The 21,563-nt window shown below is 42.7% G+C and overlaps 1 long non-coding RNA gene and 1 pseudogene across 3 annotated transcripts in view; one reads left to right on the plus strand and one right to left on the minus strand.

Annotated features, from left to right (window-relative positions):
- Window positions 1–21,563, plus strand: part of LOC111744954 — a 106,280-nt gene that overhangs the window by 9,008 nt on the left and 75,709 nt on the right. Inside the window, exon 4 of one of the 3 annotated variants that reach the window (XR_002782410.1) lies at window positions 10,801–11,589. The exons of the other annotated variants lie outside the window; for them this stretch is intronic. This is a non-coding gene — a long non-coding RNA (uncharacterized LOC111744954). Of the gene's footprint in view, window positions 1–10,800; window positions 11,590–21,563 lie in introns of those variants that run through there. 3 annotated transcript variants of the gene reach the window in all.
- On the minus strand, window positions 14,685–14,803 carry LOC111745718 (annotated as a pseudogene).

Consider the following 21,563-nt stretch of genomic DNA (forward strand, 5'->3'; position numbering starts at 1 on the left):
TCAGCATTTTTGAGCTCTGTTCTTGACTAGGTCTCAATGTGATTCACCCCCTTCCCTCCCCTCCCCTCCCCTCCCCTGCCTTGCTGGGTCTGCATAGCCCAGTCTTAGCAATTAATCCTGCTGACTCAGTTTAGAGAATTCCCTACCCATGATATCCGATCAAGTTCTTCATCTCTCACCTTCGATGTATCAGTCCTTGGCCTGCCTTCAGCAAGAATCCTCCTACCCTCAATGTTACCTCTTAGTCATTTTTATCTTCATTTGCCCATTTGGATTTGGAGTTGAACCTGATCTTTCTCTCCTGTTGCCTGGATGAGAGTCTGGATGCCTATTGCAAAAGTCCTGAATGAAGTCTTTCCTACTATTTTAACAAGTGTCAGAATATTTTTTTTCTTTAATGGTGGCAGCTTTTTCGTTCCTGAGTCTTTGCTAATATTATTCCACTTTTCTGAGCTGCTCTTCCTCCCCTATCCCTAAAGCCTACATATCCTTCAGATCTCATTTCAATGTTACTTTCTCGAGAAAGTTTCCCGAGCCCAATAGAGTGAGTAGGTTCCAGTGTATTATCTTGGTAGCATGTATCATGATTTGTAGTTATATATTTGTAGAATTATCTCGATTAATGTGTTAATGTGATTACATAACTCTTTTGTATGTTGCACGAGGGCAGGGAGACCATGTCTATTTTGCTCATTATTCTTTTCTCTAGTACCTTAACACAGTACCTGGCACATAGTAGGTGTTCTATAAACGTTTATTGATTAAATGAATGAATTAATTAATGGAAGAAAGTGCCCTGCATATAACAGGTGCTTTATAAATCATTTCTCCTCGTCTCCAGCTGTGATGATAACCCTGGACATTGTTGTGGGAAATACAACCTTCTATGGCCTATTTTAACCTACTGCAAACCCTTCTGGGAGAAACCTAGGGTCCTAACCACCCTTGGAGGTGCCTGGGAAGCCCAGAGAGTTTAGGTGGCCCTCTTGAAAAATCCCCTTATAACTATCCCCAGGACCATGATTTACTCACTTTTTGATTCTCAATGCCTAGAATAGTTCCTGGGCCCGGTGGTTATTCAAATAAATTACCTTGGAGTTGAGGAAATGTCCAAAAGGAACCCAGTGACCCATTTGAGTAGTTCCTAGGAATACAGATAATCCCCATGAGACAGATGGTCTCCTGCATGGATGTTAATAGATATGGATGCTAGTTCTGCCCTGATGGCTGCCAGCCTAGCAAAAGATGCCCTGCCGGGAATAAAGTCCATGAGGGGCTTTTCTAGGTGCCTAGTACTATAAAACAGGGGAATGGCAATATGAACTTAATAAGATTTCTTAACTATTCTTACTACTGCCATCTGTTTTCTTATTGTACTAAGTAGAACTGGTGGGGAAGAGCAGGGAGCTGGGTGTCTGTTCCAGCACCTGACCCCACTTCCACCTCCCCCGCCCTCTCCCTCCCGTGGTACCAAGCTTCGTGAGGCCACTCCCTGCTGCATACCCTCACTTTCCATCCTCTCCTCATCCCTTCGTGGTCTCGCTCCAGCCTGCACTGTGCAACTGCTCTCCCAAGATTTCCAGTGGCCGTCTTATTGGTAAACCACGTGGGTGTGCCTGGGCCCTAACTTGTGCTCCATGCAGCCTGAGACACAGTTCTCCTCTTTCTTCTCCTTCTCTCGGTGGCTATGATGACATCATGCTCTCTTGGTTGGTCTCCTGCCTCTCCTTCCCATTCTTTTTTGTGGCCATTTCTTTCTCTTCCCACTTTATACACTCTCCTGGGTGAGCCACTTAATCTGAGATGGCTCAGTTACCACCTCTACTTGGATGACTTGCCCAGGCCTCTCCCCTGAGCTCCAGACTCCAAGAGGACATCTCTGTGGCATCCATGACCCTCATTTCCCCCCGCCCAGTCACCAAGTCCTGCCAGTTCTACCTCAGCCCACCCAGGCTCTCCACATTTCCTGTCACTACCTTAGTACAAGCCACCTTCCTCCCTCCCATGGATCCTGGCACCAGCCCTCCCTTTGTGTTTCCTGGGTCTGCTCCAGCTCTTCCCTCTTCCGTCCATTTCTGCATGGCAACCCCAGTGATTTTTCTAAAGTGAAAATTTGGTCAGGCCGCTTCTCTGCTTAAGTTCCTAGAAAGTCATGGACTTCCCGCTATCTTCAGGATAAAATGCAAAGGTGAGCATGCCAGCCGTTCCTTCCTGGTCCCACCCCTGTTCCTGTTTCCAGCTCTGAACTGTGTCACCTCCCTGGCCCCCAGGCGGCCCTGGAGCACTACTGAACCACTTCTTCATGCACCTTGGCCTCAGGACCCTTTGATGCGCTGTTCTGCCTTCTCTGCTTTTTCTTGCTTCTTCCAGTCTGGCTAACTACTCTTTCTTCAGGACTCACCTCCAGGAAGCTTTCCGTGATCTCTTAAGGCCACATTCGACATTCCTGTTCCTGCCCTATTCCTTCTCAGTGCACCCTGGACTCCCTGCCCTTTGCCTGTATGTGCGTCTGCCCTAGGCTGAGAGCTCCTTCAAGGCAGGGACTCTGCCTGGTTCGTGGTTATGTTTGCAGTTCGTAGCATAGTACCTGGTGCATAGTAGGCATGCATAGTATTTACTAAGTGAAAGAAATGATTTTCTAAAGCGTTGTCATAGCTAGCCTACTACAGTCGTTAAGAGCATGGATGTTGAAGCCAGATGCCTCTGTTGAATCCTGGCTCAGACGCTGACTGTCTGTGTAGACTTTGGCAAGCTGCTTAACTCTAAGCCTTGGCTTCACATTTTAAAAATGTTTCTTACCTCATAGGATTGCTTCGAGGGTTAAATAAATTAATGTTTATATGCCTGGCATAAAGTAAGTAAGTGCCATAAAAATAGACTAAGTTACTCTATGACCAAACATGGATAATTTCGATAGTGAAAGGGATGCTGTTAATGATTAGATGAAGACAACAGGTATAAACCAAGACCGTCCTGTGAAAACAGGGACATTTGGTTACCCTACATGTAAGGGTTCATTAGGTAAATAATGTCTTCATTTTTGTTGGGTTTGTTACTCCCTGTCCATTCTCTTCTAGTGATTAACATTAAACTCTTCCAACCATAAAAGCCCATGGGCTTATTTTTGGGGACAACAGAGAAAGGAAGACCTGGGGAGATAGTGTCCTAAAGAACGGCTTTGGTAGGACGGCATGAAGGAAACAGAAATGAAGTTGAAGTCTTGGGGCCGTGGGTAGAGGAGAAGACGGGGGCTTTCCACACGCCCCTGAAGCCTGAGGGCTTGACAGCAAGGAGAACCGTGTGGTTTCCTGATGGGTGGCATGGTTCGAAGGAGTCCAGCCTTCCCTGGAGTCTTGTCTGTGGGGAGGATCTGTGAGCCAGGCAGCCTGCGATGCTGCTGCTTGACATGCATTTGCTGTCTGCTCACCGAGTTTGCCGCTTTCTCTCAAACTGTTTCAGAAACATGTGGTCCCATTTGCTTCCCCAACAGGGAGTGTTTTTTCATTACCTTAAAATAGTTGTTTATATGAACTGGGATAAACACCTGGTGGGCAGGAGTTTTATCTCATGGCCATTCCAATTTGAATTCTATTATTTCTGCTGCTTACCTGGGGAGGGGAAAAATATTCTTTCTCCCAGACAGATGAACCATCAGATAACAGCACCTCTGCAGCTGGCGGCATCTGCCTGGAATATCAATTGCCGGCAGTTCTGATGGTGACCATGGCACCTGAGGGGAGGCGGAGTGGGTATCTGGAAATACTGAAGCCTGTCAGTCTGAGAAGGTGCCATTCAGAGATGAGTACCAACTCCATTCTTACTCTCTCTCCTTCCGGGGTGGGAGTAGAGGAGGTAGTTGGGGGTGGGGGTGGAAAAAGAGAACGAGCTAACATTTAGTGACATTTCCTATGTGCCAGGCAGTGGTAACTTTCCATTTCATTTAAAACTCAACCTTAGAATATAGCTATTAGTCTTTCTGCTCTGCAGATGGAGAAAGTAGAGTTCAAAGAATAAAAATAACGCACAAAAGATATATCAATGATTGGCAGGCATTAGAATCTGCTGCTATCTGATTCCAAACCCCATGCCTTTTATATTGTGTCTTTGAGGCCCTGAGAGGGTGAGAATTTGCTCAGTGTCATAGAGCCAGCCTAGAAGGACCTTATATCTCTCCTGCCTCTCAAAGGGAGGGGTAAGGACAGACAGGCAGGGCAAGACAAAACATGTTGGTCATGTGCTTAATTAGTATAAGAGGGAGAGGGGCAAGTTTTTGGCTGTTAGTGATTCCATCTTTTATTCATTCGGCAAATACATATTCAGTGTTTACTGCTTCAGGCACAGTGTATCGACTTATATGATGAATCCTGTAGGAAAAGTAGGCTTGAGGTTGTAGGTAGTAATTGAGCTTGAGATATAGGTTCTTCATTAAACATTTGGATATAAATACATGTCTGGAGCTCTGAGGGAAAAGTCTGTGCAAGAAATAGAGATTCGAGAATGGTCTTCAAATAGGTGGTGGTTATTCCATTAGCAATGAGTGAAATGAGGTTGTATGAGGGGGAAGGGCATTATGGATGGAACTTCAGGTAATCCTTATGTTTCAAAGGGCAAAGGAAGGGAAGAGTTTATACAGAAGATAGAAGAGGATTGTCCAAAGATGTAGACAGAGAATCAGGAGACAGGGATCAATTTAGCCAGATTTTTTTCCTACTTTCTTTTTAAAAAATCTTTTTAAATTTTAAATTCTTAATTTCTTATTGTTTTATATTAGTTTCAGGTGTACTTGTAAAATTATTTGCTGAATTCACTACCGTGTCTGTATACAGCCTTCGAAACACGGCACTTGCGTGGACTCCAATGCACTACACAAAACAGGCCCACGTGCATTTTCCTCCGTCAGGTCCTATTTCCTTTTTAAAAATCAACCTATTGAGGAGTAATTTACATACAACCAATGCACCCATTTTGAAAGTACAGTTCCCAGAAAGGGGCCACCATGAGATGCTACCATCTCATCAGCTGGCAGGCAGTTCTGGTGCAGTTTTGACAAATGTATACGCCCATGTAACTTCCACTCCAGTCACGATATAGCACATTTCCATCATGTTAAAAGTTCCCTGGGGCCCTTTTTCAGATATTCCCCTGCCCTGCCTGCTTCAGGCAACCCCTGATCTGATTTCTATCACCATAGATTAGTTTCGCTTATTCTAGAATTTCATGTCAGTGGAGTCACACAGTATATACTCTTTTGTATTTTGCGTCATCAGTGTCATTGAATGGCTCAGTAACATATTCCTTTTATTTCTGGATAAAATTTCACTGTATGAATATTATACAAATTGTTTTCTGCTCACCCGTTGATGGACATTTGGGTTATTTCTAGTTTGAACTATTATGAATGAACCTGCTATGAACATTTGTGTGAAAGTTTTTTCGTGTATATGTTTTTTGTTTTTTGGTTTTGTTTCGTTTTTTTTGATAAATACTTAGTGTAGTGGACTTCCTTGGTCAAATTTTAAGTGTTTAAAAGAAATTGCCTAACTTATTTCCAAAGCAGCTATACCGTTTCACGTTCTCATCAATGATATATGAGATTTCCAGATGCTCTATATTCTTACCTTACTTGGTATTTTACTTTTTTTTAATTTTCGGTTATTCTACTAGGTGTATAGTAGTACCTAATTGTAGATTTAATTTGCACTTATCTGATGACTAATGATTGAATGTCTTGTCCTGTGCTTTAGGTCCATTGTCATTCTTTGGGTCTATTTCTGGTCTATTTAGTTCCATTTGTATATATGCTTATCCTTCTAGCACTATCATATTGTATGGATTATTATACTTATAATAAATCTTCAGGTCCCTCGACTTTGTTATTCTTTTTTGAAAACTATTTGGCTATTCTGGGTCCTTTGAACTTCCACGTAAATTTTAAAATGGGCTTGTCAGTTTCTGCAAAAATAAAGCCTGCTGGGATTTTTATTGGAATTATGTTAAATCTATCAATCATTTTGGGAAGAGTTGGCATCTTGACAATATTGTATCTTCTTATCCTTTATTTAGCTATTCTTTAATTTCTCTCAGCAATGTTTTTAGTTTTCCATGTCCGAGTTTTGCACATATTTTATTAAATTTATCCCTAAGCACTTTGTGTCTTGATGCAATTTTATGACATGCCTTGGTTTTTCATATTTCTTGTTCTTGGAGTTCATTCTGTGGACTTATAATTTTTCTAAAGTTTGGGAAAATTTTTTGTCATTTCTTCAAAAACATTTTTTACTTCCTCTCTCTTTTTTTTCCCATTAGGATCCAATTGTATGTGTAATAGGTCATTTGAAGTTGTCTCACGGCTCACTAATACTCCGGTCATGTTTTTCCCAGTCTTTTTTCCCCCCCATGTTTCATTTTGAATAGTTTCTATTATTATGTCTTGTGGTTCATATGCTGTTATTTGTCTCAAACGTTTTCTTTTTTATCTTTAGAAGTTTGATTTGAGTCTTATTGTATCTTGCATGTTTTCACTTTCCATGCTCTTTCTACAGCTCAAATACAGAGTTGTGTTCAGGTCTGTTTGTGTGTTCCTCATTCTGGGACTCAGGCTGATAGAGAAGTGGCTTCTTTGGGAATTTGCTTTGAGTGGCTGAGGGCTGGAGTACAACAGGGCGAGTAGAAAGGTCTTCTTTTTGGAACCGACCACATTGTCAGTTCACATGTCATTGTCCAGTGGGAGTTCCATAGTCAAGCCAAAAGTAAGTGGGAGCAGGGACACATACTCAGCTCACAGTGAACCATGGCTGGGCTGGAAGAAGCGAAAATTTTGAGCAAATGATACAATCTACCACAAAAGTGTCGCAGGACCCAAGGAAAGCGCGAGCAGTTGTTATCAATGTAGTGTGCTTAGATGTTCAATAAAAAAAGATAAGGATAAAGGTTATTCTTCGCATTTCATTGATGAGTTTGGTTATAGAAATTTCTGTGGATTGTGGTAGTTGGAGCCAGATTAAAGTAGAAAAAGGGGTGATAGGAAAATGGAAGAGGGAAAACAATAAATGAGGACTACATTTTTTAGAAGCTCGGCTTAAGAGGAAATGAGAAAGGTATTGTCATAACTAATGGGGAACGTAGGGCCTAGAGGAGGTGTGTGTGTTTGCATGAGTGTGTGTTTAATTGGTAATACTTGAACATGTTCATAGGCTGAGTAAAAGAAGCTGGTAAAAAAGGGAAGTGGAAGATAGTAATTATGTTCATTATCAATTTATGGCCTCTTTGTTCCAAATACATCCTTTATTGCCTGCTCCGTGGTAATAGAGCCGGACTCTCTAAACATTTCTTTTGCCGAAAGGAACAATGCTAAACTTCGCCAGTAGAGGGTGCTGAAGGGACACTGAGAGAGAGCTTTTCTTCCCGGTTCCCATGTGCTGGTCAGCTCTTGCAGCGAGTGCCAGCAGCACACAGTGGCTAGCCACAGTGTGGCAATCAGCCATACACATGGTGGCCAGCAGCGCACGGCCCCTCCCTGTGGGCAGCTTCTCCCAGCACATCAGTGTGGCTTCCTAAGGGACCATCCTTACAGATATTTTCCCAGCAAGCTTTGTAGGGAAGCACCTCCTCAAGGATGTCCTTTGGCACCCCAGACGGCTTCCTGGGCAGTGTCTGGTGGGCTCAGCAAGTTCTACGGCACAGGCCTTTCACGCAGATGGCTTCCCCAGGCATCCCAAAGGGTGGCTTCTTGGTGAGTTCTGTTGGCACCACATCTCAGTCAACCTCTCTGCCATCCAGTAGGTCGAGGCTCACTCACCCTTTCCAACATGGGTTAGATGTTAGTGTAGGGAGCAGGGTGTCTTCCAGATTTATTTCCTCGTCGGGTGCTCTGTCTCAGCCTTACAGGTAGTGGCTTCTTAAATCAGGTATTTGTATATTTGAATTCATTCTTTCTATTTAGAAGGTAATCTTAGAGTTAATAATTCTTTACATTAAAAATTCCCTGTTCAAGTTAGGGTGTGGTTTCTGTTTCCTGAGTGGACCCTGACCGATACACCGATAAAATAAGGGAATAGAAATTTCCGAGATGTGGGGGACACGGAAGACAAGAATTTAGGCCCAGGTGGAAAGGCTGACTATGAACAGAGAGAGGAATGACCTTGGCGCCTTGAGACCATAAAGAAAGCTATGTGGTGGGTAATCTGAATATATTTATGAGAGAAGGATGATGAGAAGCTGAAGGAATTCTTGGCTTTGATTTTCTCAGTGAAGAAGGAGGACAGGCTGTTTGCTGAGGGCTTGGGGAGAGTGAGGCAGATTAGTAACAGCCTTTGGTGAAAGTTCCAAAAGACCAGTTCGTGTCAGAGTATACAGAACTCAGGAGTGCAGGCTTGAGAGCAGGTGGGCAGTTGTAGAACTGACTCAGGGTTGGGGTTTTCCAGGACTTGTGAGTGAAAGAAAAAGGGAGTGAAGGTATTGAAGAGGCTGACGAGAAACCTTTTAAGTTTTTGACCAGAGGTCTAGCTAGGATTTCAAAGGACCGAGGCCAGGTTTAAGGGGGAAGGAAAGGTAAACTGTGAGGCAATAGAAGTTAATGTGGTTAAAGTGCTGGAACTCAGTGGAGTCCAGGAGTGGTGAAGTGAGAGGAATAGAATAGAATTGGAAAAATCGTAGCCCAAGTGAGATGTCGAAGTTTAATTTTTGAGAGGTGGAGCCATGCTGGTAATGGTCCAATTGTGGCCTTGAAAAGGGTGGACAAAAGTAGAGTAGAAGGTTATTTGAAGTGATCTGGATTAATTAGGGAGAGGTTGGGGTGCCAGATGGGTTGGCCTCCGCAGTTTGTCTCAGGACAATGACGAGGTTAATGTGTAGGGGGAAGTGGGTGAGTCCTCAGTGGGTGTGGTCTGGGGTCCATGACAACAATAAGAGATAGAGGGCCATGAACCATTCAATGTGATGAGGGCTTTAAATGAGGACAGAAAAGTCATAGTGTGAAACTGGTGGGGGAAGCTGGGAGGCTGCTGACCCCCATGCACCTCTCCGGCTGGGAAATGGAGCTCGTGTGGAGGAAGAACTGCCCTCGCGAGAAAGGGCCGCAAGGGAACCAGTGTCAGGTTTTAGTTGCAGTGAGGAGGAGGATATAGGGGAAGTTCTTAGAGGGAGCTGTGGATGTGGAATTTGCTTTTAGTGGAATGAGGGTTACCAAGGGTGCAGGGGAAAGTATTCAGAAGGAAAACAGTGACAGGAAGGTGGAGAGGAGAAAGGCGGTGAGTGGCCAGCAAAGGGGCTTAAAAGTACAGCAAACGAGGTCTCATCCATGTATTGCAGTACAAGGCACATAGTAGGTGCTTAGTTAGTATATCTGAGTGTGCAATTGAATACATAAATGAACAAATCAAGTGTTTCCACTGCAACGGCTTACTTCGATTCTCTGGGACTTAGTTTTTCCATTTGTTTGCTGGGAATGCTGCTGCTTTTATCCCCCTAGTTTTGAAATTTATAGCAGTTTCCTCAGCAAAGCCCCAATTCTTTTCATCTGGCAGAGTGGGTATCTTGTTATTCTATCCCATTTCACCCTAGGAAGGCAGGGAAAGTCAGGCTGAATCTTCTGGTTACAAACTGGGAGAAACCGAGGTTCAGAGACAGTAAAGAGATCACCCAATATGAGAGATTCAGATTTACAGTAAGACCAAGAAAGAAGTAGGGGTGCTTCTCCCCATTCCCGCCTGTTATGTGGCACCGAAAGCAGCCCCAGACAGGTGGCACGAGGAACTCAGGAGAGCAGCAGTCCAGCGCGGGCTGCGGGTGGTGAGGCTCGGCGTCAGGCAGCCTCCAGCAGGTGGGGCTGTGGAGTCGCAGAAGGCTGGCATCCAGAGTGCCGCGCAAAGGCTGAGACGCCATGCTGCTGCCACCCTCTGATCCGGATGGAGAGGCAGGCATTTCAGAGGGATGAGACTGTCCTTGAGGTGGAACAGCCAAGCTTGGAAGACCCGCTGCCCCCTCAGTCCCCATCCGTCGCTCCAGAGCCCTGTTGCCTCGTAGGAGGGGCAAGAAGAAGAGGAGATGGATTCTCCTGCCTCTTTTTCGTCTTTGCCCTCAAGCTCTGAGTCCTGAGGTCTGGATGGTGGCGAATGTGGCCTAATGGAGCATGCAGAGGGTTTGTGGGTTCTGAGTGCCAGCACACCCACATTCTACCTGTGCACACAGGCCACTGCCGGACCTCTGTGAGTGAGTGATGATGGTGCCTTCTCGACCTCCTTCAATTTTCTGTCCTGAAATATATGTGAAAGCCTTGGTAAAGACTCTAAAAATGTAAGGATTTATTATTAATGATTAATGGGTAGTTAAGAGCAAAAATATGTTCCTTGATCTATTCTGGAGGAGGGAAGAGAAACCCTGGGGAAGTTATGGGCCAAGGTTTTCCCATTTGCAGAAGAGCTGGCCCTTTTGACTATATGTTTTCAGCTCTGCGAGGTCATAGAGTGGAAAGGTATGAATGTCAGTTTGTCATAGAACATTGTAGGGAGGTCGCAAGCATTCAGAAAACAGAGACAATAAAAACAATAGTAATAAACTACCATCTACTCAGTACCTACTATGTTTCAGGCACATTGCATGTCTTTTTTAATTTGGGGAGAAGCCTCCACTTGGGGAGGACCCAGCCCTGGGAGGGAAACAGAAGCAGAAAGCAGGTAGAGTCCTGGGGGTTTTATTCACCTCATCTGTCGATAAGTATTTACTGAGTACTATGTGTCGGGCGCTGGGCAAGGTGTTGGGGATGGAGAAATACATAAAACAGATGACGTCTCTTCTTCACAGAGTTTTAGGTAGGTGGACAGAGGAGACCTCTCTGACGAGGTGACCTTTGAGCTGAGACTTCAGTGGAATGAGAGAGTGAACCACTCTCTCGAGTTGCTGAGGAACAGTGTCGCAGGCAGAGGAAACCGAGTGCAGGGACTCCCAGCAGAGGTCTCTTGGGTGTGTCTGAGGAACTGCAAGAAGCCAGCGCTCAACGAGAAGGCCGGAGCGAACAGGGTGGAGAGGAGCTCCGGCTGGAGCATGCAAGGCCTGGTAGGCCATTGTGACTATTTTGGGTTTCGTTCCAAGTAAGATGAGATGCCATTGTACAGGGGAGTGACATGATTCAATTTAGATCTTAACAGGGTCACTCTGGGTGCTGGGTTGAGAATAAAGTCTAGAGGGTCAAGAGTGCTATTTATATCCCAAGGCAACTCTGCATCTCTCTTGAACCATGCTGTCTGATTCTAGCTCTCATCTCGCTACCATGATAGCCAAAAGGGGAACACGGACCAAGCTATACCTTTCCATCATCCTCTCTGCGTCTCCTGCACCGTGATTCTCAATCGCTGTAAAATTGATTGTGGTGGTGGATGTCATAGTGGTAGGGATGTCGGCCACATGAGTGGTGTCTGCATACCAGATAGGCCAAGCCCATTATACCAGAAATAAAGCAATTTTGACTTTAGGAGCAATGTGGCAGAGCCGTAACTCATTGTTCACTGACTCATGCACACATTCTTTTAACTCTCGTTGAGTACATACCGTGGGCCGAGCACCGCTTGAGCCACTGGAGAACTGAAAATTTTAATAAAGTCCCTAATATATAAACTCTGCCCTAAAGGAAACTCTCAAACTAATTACTAACATTTATCAAGCACTTTTGATGGGTTGATTTAAGTGCTTTTTATATATTGCTGTATTTAATCATTTAAATTAACTCTGTTAGGCGGGTATTATTTTACTTGCCATTTTAAAGATGAGGAAATTGAGGTACATGGAGGTTAAGTAATCTGTTCAAGGTCACCCGGCTATAAAGTCAACTGAGATTTGTACCCAGACAATCTAGCTCTAGAGTCTAGACTACTATACTTCTTAGACTAGAGAGGCGATAGCTACACGTAATTATAATGCAGCAGGACACATACTCATTAGAGCTACAGGGAGATTTGGCGTTACTGAGAGGCAAGGCCCAAAGCCGCCTCAAATCCGCAGTCCTTTTAATGCCTCTGTATATATAACTTCTTCCCATAAAATTCTGTGAAGTACAACTAAGATTTTTAAGTGATGCGTCCAGATTCTCAATAAAAGATTAAAGTAATTTATAAAGCTATTTTCTGGCTAAGAACCGTCCCTTTTTTGGACTGCTTCACTCACTCATCATTTCCATCATAAGCTGCTAGCTTCTTTTTGGACAGTCTATTCTCCATAAAGGGAAAAAACAGTTTTCATATCCAGTAGAGGCCAGTAAGGTGGGTTGGGCTATGAAGGCCAGGGGGTGGGTAGGGGCTTGGCTCCTCTGTGGGACCTCACAGCTGGCTGGAATCAAATTGATGCTTCAGTCAAATGATAAATCAGTGCAAGTCGTGCATCTTTAGGAGCTTTTGGGAACAGTCTAAACCACAAATCTTACACCCTAAGATGTGATGGGCTTAGAATACTGGATTCCCAGGTGCTAGGGAAGAACAGACTGAGCCACGGACTAATGCTGCCTGGAGAAGACAAGAAAAGCTTCAAGGGGTAGATTAGATTTGAGCTGAGCTTGAAAGACGCGACGACACTCACCAGGCAGTAAGGTGAGGGAAGGGTGTTCTAATAAAGGGAAAGTTTGTGTCCAGGAATCTGGGGAAGGGTCAGCCTTCTTGGTCTTCTGAGATCATTCCATCCCAAAACACTAAAAATCTTGGGGTGGAATTGAACTGAGACTTTTTCCACTTTGTAGGTTATTGTAATAATAAGTTATATCTTTGCTCATGAGTGTTGTCTCTCTCGCTCTCTCCTTTATTGAGTTATAATGGACACAGTGAACTGCACATATTTAAATATTTTAATTTCATAAGTTTTAACCATACCTAGGGAACCATGAGTCAAGACACTGAACATATCTGTCACCCCCAGAAGTTTCCTCGTGCCCCTTTGTATTCGCTCTTTCCCTCCCTCTCTTGCTGTCTCCCCTCCTTGCCTCAGGCAATCACTGATCCGCTTTCTGTCACTATAGGTTAGTTTGAATTTTCTAAAATTTCATATAAACAAAATTATACAATATGCTTTTCGTCCAGCCCCTTTCCCTAAGTGCATTTATTTTGAGATTCATCCACATTGTCGTGTGTATCAATAGTTCATTCCTTTTTATTGCTGAGTGACACTCCGTTGTCTGGCTAGACCACCATTTGTTTCTCCATCCCACTGATAATGGGCATGTGGATTGTTTCCCGCTTTTTGCTGTTACAGATAAAGTTGCCGTGAACATTCTCTTACGATTTTTTTTATGGACTTGTGTTGTCTTTTCTTTTGGGTGAATATCTTGGAATACGGTAGAAATATGTTTAACTTAAAAAAAAAAAAAACTTGCCCAACTGTTTTCCAAAATGATTGAACCATGGAAGTTTTGGTTCTTCCACATTCTTGCCAGCACTTGGATGGCCGTCATTTTAATTTCAGCCATTCCAATAGATATTCAGTGGGATCTCATTATGGGTTTAAATGTGCATTTCCCCAATGACGAATTATGCTGAGGATCTTTTCATGCACTTACTTTCCATTTGTCTGTTTTCTTTGTTGAAGCGTCTGTTCAAGTCTTCAACTCGTTTTAAAAATTGGTCGTTTGCTTTCTTATTGTTGAGTTTTAGAGTTTGTTACATATTCCAGACACAGTCCTTTATCAGATAGATGTTCTACAAAGAGTTTCTCTGAATATATGGCTTGTTATTTTATTCTCTTAGCAGTATCTATCATAGAGCAAACCTTTTCATTTTGATGAAGTCAAATTTATCAGTTTTTTCCTTTATAGATTGTGCTTTTGATACCATATCTAAGAGGTATTTGCCTAACCTAAGTTCATAAAAATTTCCTTCTCTGTTTTCTTTTAGAAGTTTCATAGTTTTAGTTGTTTTAATTAAGACATAATTCACATGCCATAAAACTTACTCTTAAAACTGCACATTTCAGTGGTTTTTAGTATGTTCACAAAGTTATACAACCATCACTACTGTCTAATTCCAGAACATTTTCATCACTCTAAAAAGAAACCCTATACTCATTAAGCAGTCACTTCCCATTTCTCCCTCCTCCTAGCCCCTGGTAACCTCTAATCTACTTTCTATGTCTATGGATTTGCCTATTCTGGACATATACTATAAATGACATCATGTAATATGTGGCCTTCTGTGTATGATTACTTAACATAATGTTTTCAAGGTTCATCCATTTTGTAGCATATCTCAATACTTCAGTTTTTTTTATTGCCAAATACTGTTCCATTGTATGGCTATACTACATTTGGTTTATCCATTCATCAGTTGATGGGCATTTGGGTTCTTTCCATTTTTTGGCTATTATGAAGAATACTACTATGAACATTTGAGTATGAGTTTCTGTATGGACATATGTTTTCAATTCTCTTGGATATACATATACTTAGGAGTAAAATTGCTGGGTCATGTGGTACTTGGATGTTTAACTTTCTGAGGAATTGCTGAACTGTTTTCAAAAGTGGCTGCACTGTTTTACACTTACCAGCAATGCCTGAGAGTTTTGATTTCTTCACATTCTCTCTAACACTTGCTGTTGTCCCTTTTTAAAGTAAATTATACCCATCCTAGTGGATGAGAAATAGATGTCATTCTGGTTTTGATTTGTATTATCTTAATGACAAATTATGTTGAACATCTTTTCTTTTTTTTCAATGCCTATAGCACCTGGTATTCATAGATGGTCTGTCATCCAAGTACTAACCAGGCCCGACCCTGCTTAGCTTCTGAGATCAGACAGGATCGGGCACATTCAGGGTGGCATGGCCATAGACCCAAACATCTTTTCATGTATATATTGCCTATTTGTATATTTTCTTTGGAGAAATGTTATTTAAATTCTTTGCCCATTTTCAGATGAGTTATTTGTCTTTTCATTGTTGCGTTGTAAGAGTCCTTTATATATTCTTGACACTAGTCTCTTATCAGATATATGATTTGCAAATATCTCCCATTTTGTGGGTTGTCTTTTACATTTTTTTGATAGTGTCTTTTGAAGCACAAAAGTTTTTATTTTTTAAAAAGAATTTTTAGAGAAATTTTAGGTTCATATCAAAATTGAGAGGAGGATAGAGTTCTTATATACTTTCTGCCCCACACATGCTTTATGCCCCCACTATCCTGCATTATGCTCTCATTATCAACATCCCCCTCATAGTGGTACTTTTGTTATAATTGAGGAACCTACACTGTTGTATCATAATTATCCAAAGTCTATAGTTTACATTAAGGTTTGCTGTTGATGTTATACATTCTATAGGTTTGGACAAATGTATAATGACATGTATCCATCATAGTAGTATCATACAGAGTATTTTCACTAAAAATCCACTGTGCTCCCTTTCCATCCCTAGCCCCTGGTACCTACTGATTTTTTATTGTTTCCATAGTTTTTCCTTCATTGTCATGTCATGTTGTTGGAATCATATAGCATATAGCCTTTTCCAATTGATTTCTTTCACTTAGTAATATGCATTTAAGGTTTCTTCATATCTTTTTGGCTTGATAGCTCATTTCTTTTTAGTACTAAATACTAGTCCATTGTTTGGATATACTACAGTTTATTTATCCATTCATCTACTGAAAGACATCTTGGTTGCTTCCAAATTTTGGTGATTATGAATAAAGCTACTATAAACATCTGTGTGCAGGTTTTTGTGTGAACATAAGTTTTCAATTCTCTGAGTTAATACCAACGAGCACAATTACTGGATCGTATGGTATAAGTAGATTTAGTTTTGCAAGAAACTGTCAAACTGTCTTCCAAAGTAGCTGTACCAATTTGCATTCTCACCAGCAATGAGTGAGAGTTCCTGTTGCCTCACAAGCTTGTTAGCATTTGGTGTTGTCAGTGTCTTGGATTTTGGCTATTCTAATAGGCGTGTAGTAGTATCTGGTTGTTTTAATTTGCATTTCTCTGATACGTATGATGTGGAACATCTTTATATATGCTTATTTGCCATCTGTATATCTTCTTTGTGGGGTATCTGTTCAGGTTTTAGGCCTGTTTTATAACTGAGTTGTTTGTTTTCTTATTGTTGAGTTTTAAGAGTTCTTTGTACTTTTGGATAACAGCCCTTTATAAGATACATCTTTTGCAAATATTTTCTCTAGCCTTTGACTTGTCTTCTCATTCTCTTGACATTGCCTTTCATAGAGCAGACCTTTAAAATTTGAATAAAATCTTGCTTATAAATTATTTTTTTTCATGGATTATGCCTTTTGTGTTGTATCTAAAAAATCATAGTCACATCCAGGGTCATCTAGGCTTTCCTATGTCTAGGAATTTTATAGTTTTAAATTTTACATTTAGGTCTATGATCCATTTTTGAGTTAATTTTTGTGAAGAGTATAAGGTCTATGTCTAGATTATTATCTTTGCATGTGAATATCTAATTGTTCCAGCATCATTTGTTGGAAAGATTGTATTCACTCCATTGTATTGCCTGTGCTCCTTTATGAAAGATCAGTTAACTATATTTATGTGGGTCTATTTCTGGGTTTTCTGTTGTATTCCATTGATTTATCTATTTTCCCTCCCAACACTACACTGCCCTGATTAGTGTTGCATTATAGAAGTCCTGAAGTCTCTGAGTTTGTTTTTCTCCTTCAGTATTGTGTTGGCTATTCTGGGTCTTTTGCCACTCCATCTAACCTTTGTGATCAGTTAGTCAATACCCAATAAATGATTTGCCAGAATTTTGATTTGGATTATATTGAATTTATATGTCAAGTAGATAAGAACTGACATCTTGACAATATCGAGTCCTTCTACTCATGAATATGACTATCTCTCCATTTATTTAGTTCTTCATTGATTTCTTTCATTAGAGTTTTATAGTTTTCCTCACATAGATCTTGTATATCTTTTGTTAGATTTATACCGAAGTACTTCATTTGGGAGGATGTTAATGTAAATAGCATTGTATTTTTAATTTCAAATTCTAACTCGCTCACTGCTCATAGGAAAACAGCTGACTTTTGTATATTAATCTTGTTTTCTGCAACCTTGCTATAATCACTTATGAGTGCCAGCACTTTTTGTTTTTGTCAATTCTTTCAGATTTTATACATAGATGATCATGTTACCTGTGAACAAAGACAGTTTTATTTCTTCCCTCCCAATCCATATGCCTTTTATTTCCTTGTCTTATTGCATTAACTAGTACTTCCACTACAATGTTGAAAAGCAATGGTCAGAGGGGACATGTTTGCTTTGTTCCTGATCTTAATGGGGAAAGTTCAAGTTTATTACCATTAGGTATGATATTAGCTATAAATTTTTATAGATATTCTTTATGAAATTGAGAAAATTCCCTTCTATTCCTAGTTTACTGAGAGTTCTCATCATGAATCAGTGTTGGATTTTGTCAAATGCTTTTTCTGCATCTATTGATAGGATCATGTGAGTTTTTCATTTTTAGCCTGTTGATGTGATGGGTTACATTAATTGATTTTCAAATGTTGAACCAAATTTGTATACCTGGATAAATCCCACTTGGTCATGGTATATAATTCTTTTTATACATTGTTGGATTTTATATGCTAATATTTTGTTGAGGAGTTTTCATCTATATTTATAAGAGATTTTGGTCTATTGTTTTTTGTAATGTCTTTGTCCAGTTTTGGTATTAGGATAATGCTGGTCTCATAGAATGAATTAGGAAGTATTCTCTCTGCTTTAAAGTTTTTAATTTTGATGAGGTACAATTTACATATATTTTTCTTTTTTTGCTCATGCTTGTTTGCTTTTTAAGTTAAACATGGGAATCAAAATATTTCCATTGAGCAAGGCATATAATAAAACGCTATATTGCAGTTCCAGGTTATGGTAATGTAAGGGTTGAAATTGACATGAGGGAAAGGGAGAAAGTGAAGGAAACTATTTACTTGGACTTACACTTCAAAGTGTGGTTGAATGTTAGCCACTTCTTTTGAGCACTGAGCACCTAATAGTCAAGGACAACTAACTGTTTGGGATTACCTCTAATCCTGAAACCTTTAGTAGCTCTCCTCCCGAAGGGGTGAAGCCACAGCTACCAATAGGAGGCCACTGCCTGAGTTGGAGCAACGTTATCTCAAGGGTGAGTGAGACTGAGGATAAAGTGTCAGAATGAGCAACAGCTTTGGAGTCAGACTGTTGGGATGGATTCCAGGTGGATTCTCTGGGACCAGATGTTGAGTTGGAGTTATGAGTACAGAGGGGGAATAACACCGTGAAAGGAAAAGGGAGGAAGCGAGATCGCCCAGGAAGAGGTCTCAGCCTGTGACGTAGACTGACAAAGCCCCTGCCAGTCCGGCGGGGTGCTCTGGGGCAAAGTTGCTTGTTAGCGGAGTTCCATGTTGGTAGAAAAGGGCTAGGCCCATGTACCACTATCTCCCTCAGCTATCGGCAGGGGGCCGCCCCTGAGAAAAGCCCGATTATGGCTCAAAGCCGATGAGTCCCTGAAGGAGGTAACTGCTGGGGGCAGCTAGAACCAGCACTCTTAGCAGCAGGGCGGCAAGTCTTTTATTGAAGGGTCAGTACGAACAGCGCATCTCCACGTATGCCACACCGACAGACTGAGGTTCAAATCGCAGCAGCACGTGGCCTTAGGCAACACCCTCCTTGGCTTTCTCATCTGTAAAATGGAGAGGAGGCCTTTCTTACCAGGTTGTGGGAGGATTAAATAAGAGGAGGATGAACAGGCATTTAGTAATGTCCTTTCTTCCCTTTCCCCTAGATGGAAATGAGCCAAGGGAACATCCTGTTCAAAGAGCCAGTTCCCACACTGCTCTTCAGAAACTTTGTTTCTTCTCACTGTCCACTAGATGATTGAGCCCCTCCGGCAGTTTCTTGACCCTGTGGACATGCTGCCTCTGCGTCCCAGGGTCTGGGGTGTCCTCTGACTTGTTCCTCTTCTGCCTTTCTCAGCCAGACTCAAAGATCTCCATGGCCGTTGACTCTTTCAGGCGGGGACCATTGGCCAATGTTAGGATGACGTGGGGGTAATGTTTCCTGGAATAGACCAGAAGTTAGCAAATTTCAGCTGCCTGCAAGTGCATTGCAGTGTTGATTCCTGTAAGAAGAAACCATCATGGTCCCCTTTCTAAGTGCCTCTTTAAAAGCCCGAGGACAGAGTTCCCCTCCTTCACTTAGGATTTGTCTCTGCCCTGGGAGGTGGGATAGCGGCTGAATGGGAAAAGAAGAGGCTGGTTCTGTGAGAGTTGTTATCCTTCATCTGGGGTGCGCTGACCAGGGGGTACAGGTCTCCAAGGTCTGGTTACTTCTTATGTGCGTGTAAATGGGCCCAATTTACTGGGGAGTCTCAATTCGTTGGAGCATAAACACGAAACAGTTTTATTTCTTCCAGTAACCGCCCCAGCTGTATCATGCCAGATCTCGCCTTCCTGCCGGGGAGCAGCTCCCTTAATGACATCTTGGTCGGCTTCCATATTTCCCAGCTTCTTTCAGTTACTAGCACAGTCTCTTTCCAGTAATTAGGACTCAATCTTTTACATCTTTAAAACTTTCATTGCAAATTTGATTCAAAGCTCTTCTCCCTTCCTTCCAGTACAAGCCAGGGCTGGGCCATGGCCGCTGGGGCAGTGGAGGGGGCGTGGCTACTGGCTTGGCAGCATCTGATCCCCCTCCTCTTCGAGACCTTAGCATTTCTGTTGGAGGCTGCAGGAAGGGATGGGCAGTAGGAGGCCTTGTTAAAAGACTTACGGGAACAGAGGAGGTGTCTCACGTCCTTTACCCCCCCACCCCCGTCCTGGTTCTGATACATGCTAGCGATTTTGCCCCAGCCTCCTTCATCCCCAAGGACCACCCTTTCCTCCCCCTCCCCCCACCTCTCGGCTGCTCCTCCTGTTCGTGTCCCTAGAGGTACTAGCTCCCAACAACTCCATTCTCTGGCTTAGGTATCCGACTCTCAGTTCAGCAGCAGCCTGGATAAAGCGTTGGTTCCTGCGCTTTGGCTGACTTCCGTGGATACCCATGTGGAGCCACAGAGACTGCTGGGATGACTGTGGCCTTCAAGGGCCATGCATACCTGGGATGGAATTGCCGCCCCCGTCTTCTTTCCAAACTCATGCTGAACCAGGTCCTTTCATGTCCTGCCAGGTGATCTACTGCAGGAGGCCTCCGCTTTTACGACCTCCTGGCCTGAACGTGGTGGTATAAACAGGCAGTCTGAATCCCAAGGTCATACTTTCTACCAACAATTTGTTCTGCCTGCTTGGTAATATACTGTGGTCCCTCTGCCCCCTCACCTGTCCCCTTCTGTCATCCCTTAAGCCTGAAGTAAGTACTTGTAGATCAGTGTGAATTATTTACAATAATAATTTTTGTTTGGACTAACAGATTCTGCCCAGTTGGGGCTTGTGTAAGAGTTGAGCACATGGTGAGATTGTGGTCAGCTGGGGAACTGGCTTGTCGACCTTCGGGATAGAGTCTTAATGGGCCAGACCATGTGACCATGTCGAGGCCATGAGCATAGAACCTTCGGACAGACGGCTGAAGCTCCCTCATGAAATCCCTTCTCTAACATGTTTAGATCGATTTTTTTCCAGGGAAGCCCAGAGCCCTAACCACATTTCCAGGATAGTCCACCTAGGCAATTCTTTTCATCTGAAAAATGAGAATCTCTATCGTTTGTGTAGTACATTTCCTTCCATGGTCTCCTAGATATTTGTAATCCACTTTAAGTCAAAACCCACTATGATCATTCTCAGTTTATGTGTGAGTAAACAGGCACGGGAGTCAGAGACTTGCTTGCGGTTACGCAGCCTGTATGCACTGGAACTGGGACCTGGAACCAGATTTCCTGCCCCTGCTCTGCTCTACTACAGGTTCATCCTCAGTGCCCTTCACCTGAGACCCTCAGGCTCCTGTCCCTTTGCCATGGGCTCTGCGCGCCAGCAGGTATTGCTTTTCTTTGCTTTCAGTCGTGTCCATGGCCCTTGGTCCTGTTGCTTCCTTTTGCCCCCTCTCACTGGCCTCTCCCACATCCTCTCTGCCTCTCCCAAGGCCTGACAGTGCCTCTTGCTTGGGGTAGGGGGACAGGGCCTGAAAGCCTTCTGACTGTGACTTCCAAGCCCCTGGAGGGGCTGTTCACTGCCTTTATTGGCCCTAGTCACAGTGAATGTTATTTATTTGCAGATAAATGTATTTTCAAATAAAACAGGAAGCAAACAAATAGCTGCAGAGACAGAGCTGTAAAAAACCCTGCCGGCTCACTCGCTTGAAGAAAAGCCTGCACAACTAATTAACCTGGCCAGGCCTCCGTGGTGTTTGGCAACAAGCTTGGAATTAACACTGCCCTTCCCAGCTGCTGGAGCCGGCCTCTAAATCTTCATGGGGCGGCAGCAAGAGAGAGACACACAGAGAGTTATAGAGACGGTGAGAGGCAAAGATGGAAGGAGACAGACAGAGCAAGATAAATACAGTTATCCGTCTGTCTCCATACTCATCTTAGCTAGACTCTGGATCCCAGAAAGACAGACAGATTGCATTTCTTCTTAAAGTGAGAGGTAAGAGGAGAAAATAGAGCC

This window comes from Pteropus vampyrus, unplaced genomic scaffold, assembly GCF_000151845.1.
Source record: "Pteropus vampyrus isolate Shadow unplaced genomic scaffold, Pvam_2.0 Scaffold6, whole genome shotgun sequence".
NCBI classification, from domain to species: Eukaryota; Metazoa; Chordata; class Mammalia; order Chiroptera; family Pteropodidae; genus Pteropus; species Pteropus vampyrus.